Genomic DNA, 6,000 nt, shown 5'->3' with positions numbered 1-6,000 from the left:
TTTTTTAGATTTAGACCTGAAAGCCATATGCATTTTGAAATTACTTATATGCACGTCGTCATGAATGATGATGTCACATCACCACTTTCCCTTTTCTTAATTATGTTATTACATGAAATGTGTGAATGATATGTCTCCCTTGTAATTAAATAAATTACAGCCATGAATATGTAATGCACTTTAGCAGTTATTATTCCAATATTTTTGGTTCTTGAAGGAAAAAAGAAATCAATAAACCAATAAAATACAAAAGAACAAGTGGGGATATCGCATCATCAGTTTGCTAAATTTATTTATAAAGACATGCCTAGAATTGTTTCACCGCATAACGCAAATCTTTAAAATGCCATAACTTTGTCATTCCTTGTCCGATTTGGATGAAATTTACTTTTTTTTGTCTGAGTTTTCTTAATCTGTTCAAATTATACTATTTTCAGCCTGGAGTACCCCCTTTAATGCAAGCACGAAGACAGTGCGAGCGGATTAAAAAAATATATATATACTCAGTGACCTGACAATAGGACATTTCAAGGACTGTTTGTTTTTAATTCATGAGTAATAAAAATATCCGACCTCGTCGCGCGATCTTATTTTTTATAGTCATGTTTATACATTCAGCACATATTTAAAACAAAATCCTGAACATGCAGGATGTGTATACATCTTGCCAAAACAAAATAATATCCTAATAGAATAATATCAAACTAAAATGCGAACAGAATAATTGACTTAAAAATGGGAAGTTCATGGCCCACGTTATCCTCTTCAGTAAATTATCTCACTTAACATCCAATGGGAGCTCAAAGTTCGAGCGAAATTTCAATTGTTTTTTTAGTGATCTAAACTTTTTTATATTTTTCAATTCCCCTCCCCTTATTTCACTCACTTTTCTTCCTCCACTTCTCTTTCTTCTTATTTTTCCTCTTCCTTTTTCCTTTTTATTTTCCTTCCCCCCTTTTTTTGCTCCGCCAATATAAGGGGGGGGGGGGTCGGCCCCCACCCCAAATCTGTCTGTATTATTTTAGGGCCTACGTGGAGTATAATGTAAAAAAAATAGATAAAAATTGAAAAGAAAAGGCAAGCAATTAATGTAAAGGAAAATTTCATTTTCTTAATATTGATGTTGACAAGGGTCGTTTGCATGCAGTATTCTTAGTTTTCATTCATTCCTGTCCAAACATCCATCCCGGGGGGGGGGCACTCGACCAAAAAAGTGGTGGGGGTGTGCCGCGGGTGAGACAAAAAACGGGGGCCTTGGAGCGGGCTTATTTATAGTTATTGTAAAAAGGAGGGTCCTCGGAACGGGCTTCGGAACTACAAATGTTTGTGAAAACGGGGGTCCTTGGAACGGGTCGCCTGCGTGCGAGTGCGTATGCATCCCTATGGAACGTGCTACGGCATGACTGGCGGGCGCGCTAGCGCAGAGGCGATGGTTAGACAGCGAGCTGCGGGCGCGCTAGCGCAGAGGCGATGGTTAGACAGCGAGCTGCGGCCGCTTTTCACCAAAATTGCGACCGGAACGGCGTAACGGAAAATATGCGAAGCCCTGGAGCGGATTTTTTTTCTTCTTTTTTCTCGAGAAGAAGAAAATGCTATGCTTTGGAGCGACTTTCTTTGTTCTTTTTCTCAATAAGACAAAAATGCTATGCCTCGGAACGGAAATTTGAGTGTAAAAATGGGGGTCCCCTCCGCGGCACATACCCACTATGCATGATTATATACTGAGTGCCCCCCCCGGGACATCCATAAACACTGAGACAGTTCCAGGGGGCTGAAGATCGATCAGACCACCGGTCCCCTATTAGCAGCCAAAAAGGAGATAAAAAGATAGGAGACTGAGACAAAATTAAAGGCCCGGATTAAAGGGGATCGAGGGAAATAAATTCACACCAAAAAAAAATTTCACGCTCCGCGTACCCATTGCCTGTTTAGGGCATTATTCAGATCACTGCACAAAATATCCAGTTTTCAATTAAACATACCCATCACTGACTTCAGCTTGCGTTTCACGCTTTATTCTTTGCTTTTTTATTATGAGATATGCATTAATTCTTACCGCGATTCTTACTAAAAGTCCTTAAAATCATATACAGATCATATAAAAAAAATCAGCTCGCATATATCTTTACACAAAGCTAAATTTCACATAGGGCCTATACACTTTTCATGAACCCCCCGCCCCCCCCCCTCCCGCGAACCCCCACCCCCCAAAAAAAAATTAGCTCTTTATCATGTTGGGAAAAGTCAGGAAAAGGTTTGAATGATTTTTTTTTGCCCTCGCCCTCATTGGACAATGTTGGATGATCGTTTGTTTTTTCTCAGTTCCCCTATCCTTTCTAGTCTTATTTCTCTCGATCCTCGCTATAATGGTCCTTGACTCCTTAAATAATCATTACAGATCATATAAATACAGATCAGTACAATGATAGTGACCCTGTATGCAACACGTAAAGTGCGTCATATGCGCGCGTCGCGATTATCAAGCGAGCAGCAGCGTTCCGAATGAGATTCTGTTTCGCACAACAGTTCCTGGTCCTCCTCTCATGCATCAAAGTTTGTATGATTTTTTGTTCGCCCCGCCCCCATTGGACAATGTTGGATGTTTGTCAAATGGTGCTGGAAAAAATCGTTATGTTGATCGATGATCAGAGATGCAATTTCTCACCAACTATTTAATTTATACAATTATACAACCTTGGGTGTCGATCACGGCCGAGGGGGGATATATCCCCAATATTTCAGGTTGAGGATGGCCCCAGAATGCCGGGGGGCAGTCAAATATATTGCTGTACACATGCGTGACCCCCCCAAAAAAAAACGCGTTTAAAGGGGTGTTTTTTCAGTTTTGGATGCAAAACAATGCATTGTTCAATGGTATTGTTGAAAAGCTTTATCAGTTGCCTGCAGATTGCACCTCAGGCTCGCGTAGGTTGCGTGAAACTCTGAGTAGCAATAAATTAACGTAACAAGTAACAAGGATATAATTCTCGAAGTATATATATATATATATATATATATATATATATATATATATATATATATATATATATATATATATATATATATATATATATATATATATATATATATATATATATATATATATAAATATATATGTATATATATATATATATATGTATATATATATATATGTATATATATATATATAACAAATATACCAGGCGTTTCTTTCGAAAGCATAGTGGGAATTATTAATCCTCGGTTGGACTGGCAATAACCTCGGATAAATAATTCCCACTATACTTTCTCAAAGCCTGATATATTTGTATAATATATATATATATATATATATATATATATATATATATATATATATATATATATATATATATATATATATATATATATATATATATATATACCTTGATTTAAGCTACGCATACCAATGTTCTCTTCATCCATTTCTTTACAATATTTAAATAGTTGCCAAAGCTGTTGTACATGTATAAATTCACACATTTATAAACTTTCTCCCATACTGTATCAAAGCAATACATTTGATCCAGCTGATGAGGCATGGCGGCTTGTCATCGTTCAAAACCCACCTTCACCCGACAAAGGAAATTATAATTGGTATAGTGTCGAAAATCTGTCTATCTGATGGTCAATCGGATAGGGGTCACCCTATATATAGTCACTAACCTGTCTCTGTGGTCTAGTGGTTAAGGCACCTGCGTTCAAAACTGGGGGTCCGGGTTCAGTGGCATACCTAGGATTTTTCACAGGGGGGGGGGGGGGGCAAAACCGTCCGCCAAAAAATTTGACAAGCAAAAAAAAACAAAAAAAAGTCTCCAATCACAAATGAAGGATTTCGTACCAAAAAAAAATATGACAAGCAAAAAAAAAAAAAAAAAAAAAAAGGTCTTCAATCATCACAAATGAAAGATTTCGTACCAGAAAAAAATTTGACAAGCAAAAAAAAAAAAAAAAGAGCTTCAAGCTCGTCAGGGGGGGGGGCAATAAAGGTCTTCAAGCTCGTCAGGGGGGGGCGCAAAAAGGCCTTTCAAGCTCGTCAGGGGGGCAGGGATACGTCCTTTGCATGGGTTGTGGCTCGTCAGGGGGGGGGGGCAGACTGCCCCCTCTGCCCCCCCCCCGCTAGTGCCTGGGTTCGATTCCCGGCAGAGACATTTTTTCGGCATCACCAATTTCTCCAAAGGGTAGATAGCTCTGGGGAACCTTGATTTAAGCTACGCCTACCATTGTTCTCTCCATCCATTGGCTTTATATATATATATATATATATATATATCAATTCGAGTGCGAACATTTTTCAGTACTAAAGGTCAAGTCCACCCCAGAAAAAAAATTGATTTAAATCAATAGAAAAAAATCTAACAATTAAGCATATAGCACTGAAAATTTCATCAACAAATGTAAAATAAGAAAGTTATGACATTCTAAAGTTTTGCGTATTTTTAAGGCACTCACTATTTATTTTGTTTTTTATTGTTTGAACTATACAATATTTCGATTTGTACAGAATTGACAATAATGTAAAACCTGACTGAACCACACAATGTAAAACAATTAATGCTAATTCCACATGTTCAGAAAGGAATAAACTCAATTTCACATGACAAGGTGGAGAAAATCAGAATATTTCATATTTCATATAATGAAATACAAACTAAATAGTAAGTGGATAATGTCATCAGTCTCCTCATTTGCATACCGACCAGGATGTGCATATATTGTTGTGTGAAATCAAGTGTCATAACTTTCTTATTATACATCCGGATCCAATTTTGATGGATTTTTCAGCCTATGCTTGTTGTATTTTTCTCTTTTCATTCATATTAACTTTTTTGTTGGGGTGGACTCGTAATTTAAGACGTTAAGACGAAATATTCTATTTTTTTTTTAATTATAAAGATGACGCGCATTTAACTAAATGCGAGAGCGAAGCGCGCGAAGTGATAATTATTGATAATCAGACCGTAGTGAAAAAAGAACATTTAAAAAGACCCTGTGTAGGAATTAGGATGATAGGTATCTCATTCAATAAAATTACCTAATACAAGGGCTAAGCGCTAGCCTATATTTTTTTCCAATATTATTAAAGATCTTAAAACTGAATATTCTATAAGCACTGATGCATATCTGAACAATTTTTTGAAAATTGATAGATATGCACGAAATCGGGACATTTTAGGAAAAAGAAATTCCACGATGCGTAGCTAACTAAGCAATGAATGCAATCACGAGGGGTAAGCTGAAAATTTGTATATACTCATCTGAAAAGAAAAAAAAAGGATTATAGCAATTCATGAACTTGAGTCTACTCATCGGCGGGATGCGAGCTTGAAGCGCGAGCTTATTTTTTTAATATAATATCTTCACCTATAAGACGGATGTATTCATCACCTTCACTGGAATTCCCTTTCTGCGTCTTTATTTCTTTGCCTTTTCTCTTCATTTTTTGTCTTCCTATTCTTTATTTGCACCTAGCTCCTGCATGGCTCGGCCTTTTGGGCGCCCCTTGCCAAACCGGTCAAGTGCCAAAGCAAAGTGCACCCCTCTAGACACGCCGCTATGAGAGTTTAAGATTAAGAAAAGAAAAGAAAATGAAAAAAGATGAAATGAAATGAGATAAGATGAAATGAAATGCAATGAAATGAAATGAAATGCAATGAAATGAAATGAAATGCAATGAAATGAAATGAAATGAAATGAAATGAAATGCAATGCAATGCAATGAAATGCAATGCAATGCAATGCAATGAAATGAAATGAAATGAAATGAAATGAAATGAAATGAAATGAAATGAAATGAAATGAAATGCAATGAAATGAAATGAAATGAAATTAAATGAAATGAAATGGAATGGAATGGAATGAAATAGAATAACCCAATAAGATTTAAAGGAGAATGAAACCCTTGAAACTAGCTGAATCCATATCAAAGAGAAAAATCAAAGAAACATATTGTTGAAAGTTTGAGGAAGATTGAATGAATAATAAGAAAGTTATGAGCATTTG

The sequence above is a fragment of the Lytechinus pictus genome, chromosome 4 (assembly GCF_037042905.1).
Source record: "Lytechinus pictus isolate F3 Inbred chromosome 4, Lp3.0, whole genome shotgun sequence".
Taxonomy (NCBI): domain Eukaryota; kingdom Metazoa; phylum Echinodermata; class Echinoidea; order Temnopleuroida; family Toxopneustidae; genus Lytechinus; species Lytechinus pictus.
Note: the sequence above shows the minus strand (reverse complement) of the source record.